The sequence below is a fragment of the Prionailurus bengalensis genome, chromosome A2 (assembly GCF_016509475.1).
Source record: "Prionailurus bengalensis isolate Pbe53 chromosome A2, Fcat_Pben_1.1_paternal_pri, whole genome shotgun sequence".
In the NCBI taxonomy this organism is placed as follows: Eukaryota; Metazoa; Chordata; class Mammalia; order Carnivora; family Felidae; genus Prionailurus; species Prionailurus bengalensis.
Genome location: NC_057348.1, coordinates 81787514 through 81802220, shown reverse-complemented (window position 1 = coordinate 81802220; position 14707 = coordinate 81787514). Strand labels below are relative to the sequence as shown.

General features: G+C 41.2%; 1 protein-coding gene across 5 annotated transcripts in view; it reads left to right on the top strand.

The window, feature by feature from the left end:
* The window catches only part of MAGI2 (membrane associated guanylate kinase, WW and PDZ domain containing 2), a 1357364-nt gene that overhangs the window by 1324673 nt on the left and 17984 nt on the right, over nucleotides 1-14707 (top strand). The gene's annotated exons all lie outside the window — the stretch shown is intronic.

Genomic DNA, 14707 nt, shown 5'->3' with positions numbered 1-14707 from the left:
TGGGATCATGACCTAAACCCAAAATCAAGAGTTGGATGCTCAACCAGCCGAGCCACTCAAGCACCCCTCACAGTTATTTTTAAGTTAAAAAGACTTCATTTAGAATTTGAATTGTGGGAAGTTTGTCAACAATATCCAAACGTTTGAATATTTGATTAAATAGGAATTATAGGAGCCAAGCATAGGCCACCCCAAGATTGACTGCTTTAGCATGAACATTACTTTGAGTTAAAAGTAATCAAGACCAGTAGATTCAGGAAAAGCTATTTATCTCCCCCTCAACTGCCTGCTTGTGCCAGGAGGAGAGCTATTAATAGAAATTCTTCTTTACCTAAGAAACTTATCTGCATTATAGGGCAAATTTTGTTTTCTAAATACTTCCTCTTACCTTCCTGCTAATGATCTTCCTCCCCTTTGTATCCTCTGACCCTCTACCCCCTCCTTAGCTCATATAAACATCATGTTGCCTGTCTTTGGAATTTCCATGCCTGTGTGGATTCTCTATATATACCCTATTAAATTTAATTTTCTCCTGCTAATCTGTCTCATGTTAATATGACTCAGAACACCTAGAAGGATGTTGAGGGACAGAGGAAATTATTCCTCTCCAACAGATCACAGATAACTATGAAACAATACTTAATTGCCTACATAATTAAAATGACAGTAAAAGATTTAAAAGGTAAATAGAGATGGTTACATATTTGTGAGCAAACTTAATTCGTTTAATGTTGAGAAGATTCAGTTTTCTTCAGTAATGAAAAGACTGGATTAAGATAACAGGAAGCATAGGACATTATATTGATAAAACACAGAATTTGTTTTCAGGGGAGATAACATTAAGGGTAATGAAAAACTCTTCACAATCTTATGTTATCAAGGGCATACCAATAGTCCAAAAGACTATTAAAAGAGAGAAAGCCAAATTTTAATTTTGTACCAGCTGACTTTTGATATTAAAGCTCATTCACTTAGTTAAATTCATTCCAGGGGGGTGGGTGATGGGTATTGAAGAGGGCATCTTTTGGGATGAGCACTGGGTGTTGTATGGAAACCAATTTGACAGTAAATTTCATATATTAAAAATAAATAAATAAATAAATTCCAGTCGTAGCCAGCCCTGACTGTGCAAAATAATTCCTTTCCAAAGATTCCTTTTCCACAGACCTTTTACAACTTTCTTTTTCCTCAACACACATTTTACTTGCCTACAGAGATTGTAATTGGGGCCCAAGTATGCAAGAGCACACTCAGGAGTCCTAAACAGACCAGGTTCAGCCCCTCGCCGCTGACAAAATCCAAAAGCTGGAGAGACGAGGGAGGTGAAACAAGAAAGGAGTTTATTTTATAGAGGACAACATCAAGAAACCAGCAGACTAACATCTCAAAGACTGTCTCCAAAGTGCTGAAAATACTTCTAGGTTTATATTAGGAAAATGTCGGAAAATGTCAGTGGGTACATGGCAGGTGGGCAGTAAAGATCAAGTCCATCACTGTCTTGGGGTCAGTCATACGGGGTCTTGCTGGCATCAGGGCAGTCATCTTTGCTTGAGGGGTAGTTTCAGTTCCCATCAGGGATCTTTTGCCTGAGTTAAAAGATAAACTGGAAAGAAGAACTTAATCGCTTAGAATGTACAGACTATGGTCAAAATGGAAGTAAAGTCCTCTTTCAAGATGTTTCCCTTATTATTTATATGAGCTTTAATTATATATATTAGAATTCTTAACCCTTAGAAACCTTAATTACTACAGGTGCCTGCTGTTTCAGTCAGTACAGCATGTGACTCTTGATATCGGGACTGTGAGTTCCAGTCCCATGCTAAACATAGAGATTACTTAAAAAAAAAAAAAAAAGGAAAAAAGGAAGGAGGAAAGGAAGGGAAAGGAAGTGAAAGAAGGAAGAAAAGAAAAGAAAAAGAAAAGAAAAGAAAAGAAAAGAAAGAAAAAAAAGAAAAGAAACTTTAATTTCTAGTGAGAACTACCATTACCCAAAACTGGGTTCACCTGTTGATGAGTCCCGAGCTAAAAGACACAACCACACCAATGAATAGGAAAAGGAAGGGTTTTACTTGCAACAAGTAAGGAGAACACCAGGAATCTTTCCCAAAGCAGTGTCTTCCTGAATAATAAAACTGAGGAAGTTTTAAGCTGAGGGTGCATACATATTGATGAAGGGGCTTGCATAATGGGGAATCCACATGAAACTGGGGCAAACGTTGTCTTAAGGTGACTGAGTCCATGTCAAAGTCATGAAGCCAGCAAAGGCCAGCATCATCAATTCTCTGGCTCCAGTTGGTCCAATATCTGGCTCACAGGGGGTTAGATCCTGCAAAGATACCTCAAGAATGTGCATCAGGTCAATCTTTGAACCAGCACTGGCAGTTTTACCACTTGATTAACTGTCCTCGATATGATTAGGTAATCTCCTGGCCTGATAATGGTTATTTGTTTTTTACATTTTCACAAGATGGCAGGGGCCCAAAATAATTTTTCTTATGCCAGGAAAGTTATATCTGTCTTTCTTTTTCTGGGGACCTCTAACTCTGCCTGCTTACACTAAGAAGTAAGCAATTGTGAATTGTCTGTGAAACCAGCATTTTTTAGATTGGTAAATTTATGAATACATTTCATAATTTCTAAAAGTATATGCTTTTTTTTTTTTCCTGCTACTTGGTAAGTCTCTTTTATTCCCCCAGCCCTTCTAGTTACTTCTTGCTTGTTGTTTTCTGGAGATGTCCTGAATAGCATGACCCTTGGAATGTGCCTTGTCTGAGTGCTCAGGAAAAAACCTCTTGCCCATAGGTACACCAGGGAGAGGGATGGACTCCTGCCTCTCTGATGGACACTATTACCTTGGCCGTAATGGCATTGGGCTCAGAAGTCAGACCGTCCTTATTTTTCCTGTTCTTTTGACAAATATGTTCTCATCAGGCACAGGGTGGCCATAAACGTCAATAGGACAGCCACCAATCTTAAGACTCCTGTCTAAGGTCTCTAAATAACCTGGTGTGATCCTTCAATGAGCATAACATCCAAGATATGTCTGACCGTGTGCTTCCCAAAAGGGACAAGCTGGAGTTATTACCTATTGGGACATTCACTCAGTGGTGAGCCCCTCCCTTGGGACTAAATCATGGATAAAGTTCGCAGAAAGTTGCCTGGATTAGATAGGAGTTCCATACTTTTGTTTTTTCCTGTTTCTCATTTGTCCTTTCCCATGGACTGTTTGGCATTCTCTGTCCTGCTCTCAGATCGAAAGTACTTCTAGCTTAGATATATGACATTTAATACAATATAAAATAGCTGCCCCTTCTTTTTTTTTTTTTTTAATTCTCACATTAGATAACATGCAGTGTAGTCTTGGCTTCAAGAGGAGAATCCAACGTTCAGCAAACTGATTACACATACAATACGTAGTGCTCATCCCAACAAGTGCCCTCCTTAATGCCCATCGCCCATTTTCCCCACCTCCATCAACCTCAGTTTGTTCTCTGTATGTAAAAGTCTCTTATGGTTTGCCTCCCTCTATGTTTTTATCTTATTTTTCCTTCCCTTCCCCTATGGTCATCTGTTAAGTTTCTCAAATTCCACATATGAATGAAATCATGTGATATTTGTCTTTCTCTGATTGACTTATTTCACTTAGCATAATACCCTCCAGTTCCATCCACATTGTTGCAAATGGCAAGATTCCATTATTTTTCATAGCCAACTAGTATTCCATTGTATATATATACCATGTCTTCTTAATCCATTCATCAGTCGATGGACATTTGTGTTCTTTCCATAATGTAGCTATCGTTGATACCACTGCTATAAACATTGAGGTGCATGTGCCCTTCGAATCAGCACTCCTATATCCTTTGGATAAAGTAGTGCAATTGCTGGACCACAGGATAATTCTATTTGTAATTATTTTGAGGAACCTCCATACTGTTTTCCAGAGTAGCTGCACCAGTTTGCATTGCACCAGTGGTGCAAAAGGGTTCCCCTTTCTCCACATCCTCACCAACATCTGTTTCATGAGTTGTTAATTTTAACCACTCTGACCAGTGTGAGGTGGTATCTCATTGTGGTTTTGATTTGTATTTCCCTGATGATGAGTGACATTGAGCATATTTTCATATGTCTGTTGGTCATCTGGATATCTTCTTTGGAAAAGTGTCTATTCATGTCTTCTGCCCATTTCTTCACTGGATTATTTGTTTTTTGGGTGTTGAGGTTGGTAAGTTCTTCATAGATTTTGGATACTAACCCTTTATCAGATATGTCATTTGCAAATATCTTCTCCCATTCCATTGGTTGCCTTTTAATTTTGTTGATTGTTTCCTTTGCTGTACAGAAGCTTTTTTCTTGATGAGGTCCCAATCATTCCTTTTTGCTTTTATTTCCCTTGCCTTTGGAGACATGTCAAGTAAGAAGTTACTGTGGCTGAGGTCAAAGAGGTTGCTGCCTATTTTCTCTTGTAGGATTTTGATGGTTTCCTGTCTTACATTTAGCTCTTTTACCCATTTTGCATTTATTTTTGTGTGTGGTGTAAGAAAGTGGTTCAGTTTCATTCTTCTGCATGTCGCTGTCCAATTCTCCCAGCACCATTTGCTAAAGAGACTGTCTTTTTTCTATGGATATTCTTTCCTGCTTTGTTAAAGATTAGTTGGCCATATATTTGTGGGTCCATTTCTGGGTTCTCTGTTTTATTCCATTGATCTCTGTGTCTGTTTTTGTGCCAATACCGTATTGTCTTCAGGATTACAGCTTTGTAATACAGGATAAAGTCTGGGATTGTGATGCCTCCAGCTTTGGTTTTCTTTTTCAGCATTGCTTTGGCTATTTAAGGTCTTTTGTGGTTCCATACAAATTTTAGGATTGTTTATTGTAGCTCTGTGAAGAATGCTTGTGCTATTTTGATTGGGATTGCATTGAATGTGCAGACTGCTTTTGGTAGTGTCAATATTTTAACGATATTTGTTCTTCCAATCCAGGTAGCTTCTCCTTCTTAACAAAGGCCAGAACCACTACCCTAACCATTAATACTAGCGCTAGAGGCTTACAAAGGATATTATTATTGGTCACCAATAATATTGACTCCCCTCAAATGGAAAGAAGCAACTCTAATCTCTACAGCATTTCAGTTCATTCACTGGCACCCACTGTAGTCTAGAATGCAATAGGGAAGTGTAGGGAGACCAACATCCCCTTTCAGGTAGTACAATGGTGTCAGAGCAGTCAAGAAGAGGGACGCCTCCTGCCACTCTGAACCCCAGGAACTTTCAGCAATTTCCTAATGGGACACCATTTCAGAAGCCAAGGAGGATTTTGGTAATGAACACCTAGTTAGTTAATGTACTGTCCTCATTTTGTAGGAATTAACTATGGGATCAGTTTCCTTGATCCCAAAGGATTCCATCTTGGGCTGCCTCCTAATACACTGGAGTCAAGAAAAAGTACCAAACCCTACTTCTCACTCCCAAAAATTAATATTCTGCCCCCTGGTTAATAACTGTCAATAAAAGATGCAAACCCAACACTCAGGGTGTGCAGCTCTCTCTCTTGCTCTCTCTCTCTCTCTCCCTCTCTCCCGGGCTCAGCTGCTCTCAGATCTCAAGAATGAACTTTTTAGTTTAATAAACTTTCATGCTTCTGTTATTTATCCATTGTGCTGCATGCCTGTCCTTAAATTCATTCTCATGACAAAAACCACGAACCTTCAGCAAATCCTTTGGCTCTGGCTGGGTCGAGGCCCTGGGGCCCAGCGTCTGCCCAGTTCACCCAGCAACATCTCTTTAGTGATCACAAAGGAACTAAGTAACAGCAGGTTGAGTGACCTTCTTCATGGGTGACTCTCCAACTCTTGCCATCCTTGTGCTGGAGAGTTGCCTAGTCACTGCTCTCCTTGGTTCTACTCTCTCTTTCCCATCTACCTTGGAAAAGGCCTAGAGCTGCTAAAGACATGAGGGCAGGAGGTGTGGTGAGACTGCACATGAGCCAGCTCCTCTGAATCCACAGGTAGTCTCCTTGGATTATTCCCAGAGTTTAGACACTTCAGGGTGCATGGCCTGACACTGATGGGGACCTGTGCATGAGACCTTACATGGAAAGAGGGTATCTGCAGATGCGATCATGTTCAGATGAGGTCATTGTGGGGGGCACAATCCAAGAAGAGCATAGAACCAAGCAGAGCATAACCCACATGGAAAGGGGCACCTGGGAAGCTCAGTCAGTTAAGCATCTGAGTTCAGCTCAGGTCATGATCTCATGGGTTGTGAGTTCAAGACCTGCATTGGGCTCTCTGCTGTCAGCACAGAGCCTGCTTCTGATCCTCTGTCCCCCTCTTTCTCTGCCCCTCTTTCTCTCCTCACACACACACACACTCTCTCTCTCTCTTTCTCTCTTAAAAATAACATTAAAAACAAATTTTTTTAAGGGGCCCCTGGGTGGCTCAGTTGGTTAAGCGTCCGACTTCAGCTCGGGTCATGATCTCACGGCTTGTGAGTTTGAGCGCCATATTGGACTCTGTGCTGACAGCTCAAAGTCTGGAGTCTGCTGCAGATTCTGTGTCTCCCTCTCTCTCTGCCCCTTCCCCTCTCAAACGCTGTCTCTCTCTCTCTCAAAAATAAATAAATATCAAAAAATTAAAAAAAAAATGGTAAAAAAAAAAAGCCCATATAGAAAATATCCAGGAAATGAAGGCGCTATGCTGCAATGTCAGAAAACCATCCCAGAGACCCCACAGCACACAGGCCTATGCCCCCTGTTAATAGCATATGTAGTCTTTAAATGTGGCACAAGACACGTTTACTAACACACCCGAACACCTTTAGTTTCCCTGTGATGAGAAGACAATAAACAGGTAAACTTAGACTTGTTTAGCAATTAATGTTTCAGTATTTTATTTTCTTTGGAAATGATCTAGACGGTCAATGAATTCTCATCATTTAATTTAACTTAGCAAAATTCTAAGGGTGGAAGTTACCAAAGAGATTTGGAAAACTACGGAAACCTTTCAAAAAACAATCATTGCTAAAAAGTTCACCTAAAAAGTCTTACCTCAATCACATCTACTTAATTCATTTGTTCTTAACAATCATACTTAGATTACACCTGAAAATTTCATGAGACAGCAAAGCCCTTAGCTATCATCTTAAGATTTTCTTTCATTTGTTTGTTTGGTTGGTTGGTTGGTTGTTTTTTGCTGACAAATTTTGTAACAAAAATAACATGAATTTATTTGACTTTAAGTAGAATATGGTATTACACTTAATGTGGAAACTCTAAAGATATGCCCATATTAATTAAACCAACAAACTTAAACTACCTTTAATTTCCTGAAAACTATCCTAGATCACATAAACTTGAGAACATTTGGGTTAGTTTCTATCATCTTTCTGAGATTGAGAAATGCTTGATTTATAAGCACTTAACTTGAAACTAATCATTAAATAGAGCTCTTTTACAAATTAATTTTGGCAATGGCAAGTGGAGGTAGAAAAATACCGTTTCTATATTGTACATATACGGACATACATAAACACAAAAAGATCTTACAGCTTTGAATTTTGAAAATTTAGCTATGAATCAGATACAACAATATAAAACTCACTAGTTTGTAAGATTATCTGCTCAAATGGCTGAAGCTTTTTACTAGTAATATTGGTGAGGATGCCTGATTTGTGCTTGTCCTTGACAAGTAATCTTATGGACGTTGTGGAGCAGTTTTGTTGTGTTTTTGTTTTTTTAATTTTTTTAATGTTTATTTATTTTTGAGAGAGAGAAGCAGAGCCGGAGTTAGCACGGAGCCCACCAAGGGGCTCAAACCCACTGCAAGATCATGACCTGAGCCAAAGTCGGCTGCTTAACTGAGCCACCCAGGCGCCTCGGCAGTTTGTATTTTTTAAAATTTAGGCCTCTTTTTCTTTTCTTTTCTTTTCTTTTTTTTCTTTCCTTTCCTTTCCTTTTCTTTTCTTCTTTTTTTCCCCTTTAGTTTTAGGCAAATGTGGGCATTGTTTTAGGTACCTCCTGGGGTGTTTACGTTTCAAAGATATAGTAAGATTTACATCTTCAAGGGACAAAGAAAGAATGGAAGTTCCTTCAAGAAGGACTTTGGTTTCCTAAGGCCAACAACTCACAAGCCTTTTGAGATAAATTGGGGAGGTTTTAAGATTGGTAAAAAGGAATAGATGATGGGGCACCTGGGTGGCTCAGGTGAGTTTCAGCTCTGTGCTGACAGCTCAGAGCCTGGAGGGAGCCTGCTTTGGATTCTGTGTCTCCCTCTCTCTCTGCTCCTCCCCAGCTTTGCGCTCTGTCTCTCTTCTTTTTTTCTCTCTCAAAAATAAATAAACATGAAAAAAAAAATCTTTTAAAGGAATAGATGGGACCTTGTATTACCTCCAGAACTACATTTTATTTTTTATTTTGCAAAGATTTATAAGATAAGAACAGTTGCTCTCAATTTTTTTCCCCAAAGAGTTAGGTTGCAGCCTAAATGATATTAAAGGGTTGACCCACCCTCCAGTTACATTGTCTCCATTTGCTTCTCTCCCTCTGGGCCCATAAGTTTTAGGTTTGGGGAAGAGACTTTAAAAAATCCTATCAGGCTTTGAAGATCAGCTTCCAACTTCTAATCAACTTTTAACCAAAATACTACTACCCTTCCCCCACAAAAAACGGCATTTAAATATCTTGTCAGTTTTTAGCTTGGACAAACAATATATATTTGGGCAATATGGAAAAAACTTCATGCATCAAAGAGGCGTCTTTAAAAAGGGTGCAAAGGATACTACCTTCTCAAGACCCAAAGTCAGTCAAAAGAATCGAGAGCCTGCAAATCTCAGGCACACAGAAAGCCCAAGCCATGCATAGAACAAGTTTAGTAAGATTGTACCTTTTTTTTTTTTTTTTTTTTTTTTTGTATCTACAGTTTCTGGAACAGCAGTTCTCAGACATCAAATAAGCAGGTGTGCTGGAAGGTGGCATGCTTAATTCTTTGGATTTTAGGAAGGAGGAATTTACATTGAATGTGGGGTTTTAATTTCTCTTCTTTCATCTTATAAAAAGGAGTCCCTAAGGCTAGCCATTAAAATTCTTTGTATCCACTTTTTAATTTGGTCTTTTCCACAGACGCTAGTAAGACAATAGTTTAGGATGAGAGCTCTCCAAAATTTTTCAACTATAGAAGTTTTCAATTCAAAAATCCATCCTCTGGCCATTGACAAGTAGGATCTATTAATCTCAATAGCAACTCAAACTAATAAGCTTTTTTATGGCTTGACCAAGGACGTAAGAAGCATCCCACAAGAGAATACAAAATATGCAGCCCTCACAAGATCCAGCAAGTTCATTCCCAAAGATTGCCTAGGAAAGCAAAAGCCTTTGATGCACAGGTGGTAAGGACAGTGTAGTGAATACAGTGTCTCTGGTTTCCCACAAGAACTCGAGATGCCTCCAGTCACAAACCTGCTAATCTGTGACACCAGGCAGGTGCTATTGGAATGAGACTTTCCCAGCACTAACAAAGAAAGGAAGGTTGAGGCTACAAGGGCTCCTTATGGACTGGGACCCTTTATGGCAAACTCCCCTGAGAGCTGGCATGGTTGGATGAAGAGAGTGCTGTTTGGGAGTCCGTGCCATGGAACCCCACTCTATTCAGCTGGTGCACCCTGGTAAGTGTACCTTCTGCATGGCAGAGACCAAAGAGAATTTGGCTTTGTCGTAAAGCCAAATTCTCAGGACATGGAATAAGACAAAAGGAAAAACCCCATCCAGTTTTTACATAGGGGACTCACGGCCAAGTTTGTTTGCACAGATGCCGGTCTGGTAACCATGGTCTGTGAGCCACGCTCGAATAGCGGGCTTATGGTGCCTATGCCTGTGTTCTGCCCTATGGCTCTTCCTCCTTATGACAAACTACACAAAAAGGCAGAGACAAAAACAGCGACCATCTTTGGGAGGAAAACAATGGATAAAAGTCAAGGGTACTCATTACCAAATTTTAACTAGAGTGCCTATGTCCAAGGAACTAGTTCCACAAATACTTTATCCTGCTAAGCTAAATTTAGGGGGTGGGGAAAAGGGGGGAGGAGACTCTCATCATGCTTGCTTCCAACAGACCCTGTCAGCAGAGATCCAGGAAACCCTTGTGGTAAGAATTCTTACCTTCTGATGCTGTTTGTCCGAGGTGTCAGGATGTCTCAGCTATAGCAGCCTCAGAACGAGCAGTGTCCATACCATGAAGTAAATCCTGCCAACTGTCAGGGAGGGAAAATTTTTTCTCTACCCTTCTACATTCTTCTGGTGGTCTAATCAGATTGACATGAGACAGATTAACAGGAGAAAAACACATTCAATCATATATGTAGAGGGGTCCCAGAGAACATGAGATCCACAGGCAGCCAGGCAAATGAGGCTTATATGCTACCTGAGCTAAGGAGAAGAGGGTAGAGGGGTTGGGAGACGAAGACAATTCACAGAAAGACAGCAAGAGCAGGTGTTTGCCATGCCACACTGAGAAGTCGTTCTGATATAAAAGAACCGCATCTCTGGTGATAGCTCTCTTTTTGTTGCAGCCTCCCCTGTCTAAATGTTTTGGGGCAGTTTAGGGGGGCAGGTAGAAAGAAAAACTTCTTGAGTCTTTGTTTCTCAAAAATAGTCACTCTAAAATAATCCTCATGCCAAAGAAACACATTTTGGGGTGGTAAATCTTGCTCCCCTGCAATTCACATGCATTTATTACAAATATACCAGGTTTCTCCACATTTCTGGAAATTACTAGAGTTGGCTGCTATGCCACTTTCAAGAAAGGGGAATGAGTGATCTCTGGCCGATCTATTTATTTTTCATCCAACTGATATTTATTGAACACTTGGTAGTATGCACCCAGTACTGTCAGAGACTTAAGTTGCAACAGCAAACAAGACAGATCACAGTCTGTGTCAAATAGGATTTATATTCTAGCAAGAGAGACACACAAATAAATTGTAGTCAATGTTGTGAACGAGACTAAGGAGCTGCACCAGAAAATAACCACTTTGGACAAGGTGGTGAGAGAGGCCTCGGAGGAGGTGATACTGAAGCTGAAGAGACAAAGAGCCAAGCGTTTAGGCTGCAAATGTGCACACAGCCCAGGAACTGGGTCCTCCTCTTTCAGCAGATGTGTATTGTTCAGAAGGGAGCCTGCTGCACAAATATGGCCTTCATGTCTGAGTCTGCACTGCTGCCAACAATTCACCCTCTGCACCCAATTGCCAATATCCTCCTCCCAAGCCAGCCTTTGGCTCCCCTGCTTGTCTGCAGCCCCTTGTTTAGGCTGCTGCCTGAGCACTCGGCGGAGCAAGCTGGCACAGTAGGGTTTTTCTGCAAGTGCACAGACCTGTACAAATCCCAGGCCCTGATGAACCATCATCTGCAGTGATAGTTCAATAGAGTGTCGGGTATTTTTCCTCAGTTCATCTTTATTTCTGGAGAAATGTCTTCAATAAACAGCCTTACCTTTTGCTAAAATGAAATTAAACCCGTGTGAAATAGGACATTTTGGATGAGCCCTAAGTGCTACAGAAATTGATACCCATTGGTTTGTTTCTAGGAAGTTCTGAGACTTTATTTGTAAAAATGAAAATTCACAGGCAGCATTAATGAAAACCCAGCCCAAACTCTCCTTTTCAAGGTGAGGCAGACTCTGGGCGCTTGGGTGGCTCAGTCAGTTAAGCCTCTGACTTCGCCTCAGGTCATGATCTCATAGTGCCTGCGTTGGGCTCTGTGCTGACAACTCAGAGCCTGGAGCCTGCTTCAGATTCTGTGTCTCCCTCTCTCTCTCTGCCCTTCCCTGCTCACACTCTGTCTCTCTCTCAAAAATGAATAAATGTTAAAAAAAAAAAAATTAAGATGAGGCGGACTCACTACTTCCCACAGCCCCACCCATCTCCCTCCCACCCAGACCGCCTTCTGTCTTCAGCTGGTCTCTCCAAAGTTGTCAAGCCCAGGCTCCTGTCACTCCCTCCCTTCCCACCAATCCATGCCCTGTGCCACACAGACCCTTGTCCCCCACACTTCTTGGGAACTATAACATGAACATGAATGAGGGCTCAGATGGTTTCAAATAGTATCATCGTTTGTTCTTGACTATCAGAGCAGGGGAGATGCAGGAGGCTTTCACAAACCAATAGGTAGGGAGTAAGGGTTCTCTGGCGTTATCAGCTGCCTGATGGGGAAAAAAGGGTGCAATAACTGGGGACATGCTGCTAAGCTTACAGCAGCCCTTGGGGTCCTAAGTTCAGGGTCAGGCCTGTGATCCCAGCGGGGGTCCTTCATGACAGTTCCTTTTATCCGAATGCCTCCTGGGCTCTGGTCCTTTCTCAGGTGCTTTGTTGTGCAATTTGAATGACAGAATGCATGCATGACATTTAGCATTAAGAGTAAATGCCCAGCAAATGTTAGCTGGGTTTTTTGTTTGTTTTGTTTGTTTATTATTATCGCTATTATTTACAAGTGCTTACTATGTGCCCCAAAATGGTAGATCCTCACTTAGTTTTTACAAAAGTTTGGGTGATTTTAATTTTCACAACGGATGTCTAAAGTAGATAATGTATCATTTGGGCGCAGAGAAGTTGGGTCATTTGCCCAAAGCTACACGGCTAGTCAGTAGTAAAGCTAAAATACAAATCTATGCTGCCTCAACTCTAGATTTCAATTCTCTTTCCTGTCTCCCATGTTCATGAATCCTGACATTACAAAGTCCGACTCAGACCCTCCAGTGAGTCTCCAACACCTGCTGAATGAACTCCATGTCCCTCTGCATGTCCTTCAAATGAGGAAGCTCATTGTCACTTCATCTCAGGTCACCCTACAGCTCACGTCCTGGGTTTGCACCGTGGGAGTCTATCTGGAGTCCCCTCCAGTGCCAAGCACACAGGAATGAGAGTGTGAATGTGTGAATGCAGGGAAGTCCAAATTGTGAGGCTCACTCTGGAATATACTGAAAAGTTTAGTTTGGGGTATGTGAAAGTGAAAGATTTGGGTTTTCTCTCTCTTCACATTAGGCAAGAAGTAGGCATGATTCAAAGCAGAAGAGAAGCAACGACTTGAAAAAAAGGCTAATTATTGAAGAAATAGGGGATGACATTGCTGCTAATAATAAAATTTTAATCGATCTAGTTTTCACTTCAAGACCATTTGCTCAGGGAGGCCTCCCTGAACTCCTAAATGAGGTTAGCACCCCATTAAATGCTTCTGTAGCACCCTTTACTTTTTAAAAAACTTTTCTTTTGATGGTCCATCACATTTGAAATCATTTGTTCTATATCTACTTCATATAACAAGCTTTGCAAGGGCAAGAATGTCATCTTGTTCATGCTGAATTCCCAGCAGTCGACACAGTTGCTTGGCACAGAGTAGATAATTGAATAAATATTCATTTACAGCAAGATTAATAGTATTTCTCAGCCAAAGAGTGATCATGCTTCTGCTTGCCAATACCAATAAGAGAAAAGGAAATTTGATTTATTTATAAAAGAATCTAAACATGATACTCTGATCGAAGCAACATGCAGTTAGTTAAGTGTTAGTTCAAGTATAATTCCTTTGTCAGTATCAGTGAATGACTCAACCTGTTAGATAAGGAGGAAGATCCTCCCTATCACCCTCCTGCTTCAAAGCTTCCCAACTCTCTTTCCGGTGAAGTTCTCCCCAACCTGCTCTCCCAGCTATCTCTTCTTCTGCTATCCCAGACACCCCTCACCATTCCCACAATCCACCCAGCACTTGCTGATCCCACTTTCTGGGATAGTCTTCTCTATTTCTGTGTCTATGCTCCTTTTAAACTCAAACTAAAGCCCTCTCCACGTCCCAAATACAGAACAATTGATTTTCATGTGCCCAGCCCACAGCACTCCGTACTTGCCCCTGGAAGTCCAGAATTCTGAAATTGTACACGATGAGTTCCTGGAGTCACTAATCGTGTCTTGTTCATCTTCACATCTCCAGTGCCTAGCACACGACTGCCTGAAGGTCAGCACATATTCTGGTGAATAAAGACAAAAGAAAACCTCAGGTCCTCCTTGACTGTTCCTTTTCCCTCACACCCTATATCCACTCCATCAGCAGGTCCAGCCTAGTCTGTCTTCAAAACATGTCATGAATCTAGCCCCTTCTCACCACCTGCCTAGCCTAGGCCACCATCATGTCCTGCCTGGGCGACCACAATAGCCTCCTGACTGATGTCTGGCTTCTGCCTGCAATTTATTTTGCACACAGCAGCCATGTTAGCCTTTTAAAATGTTCCCTAGGGTCGCCAGGGAGGCTTAGTTGGTTAAGTGTCCAACTCTTGATTTCAGCTCAGGTCATGATCTCACAGTTCATGGGGTCCAGCGCCATGTCAGGCTTTGTGCTGTCAGCATGGAGTCTGCTTGGGATTCTCTCTCTCTGCATCTCCCCCCACTCATGCTCTCTCTCTCTCTCAAAATAAATAAACTTTAAAAAATAAATAAATAAAAATAAATAAATAGAATAAAATATCCCCCTTCATGAGACCATCCAATGGCCTCCAGAACACTTAGAATAAAATTCAAACTCCTCACTGAAGCCCCAATTGATCTTGCCTTTGCCCCCTCTGCCTCCACATCCTACTTACCATTCTGCCAACATGCCAAGCCTTGTCTTTGCACATGTTCCATCTGTCCCCACATGACTTGCTACCCGACATTCAATTCCCCTCTCA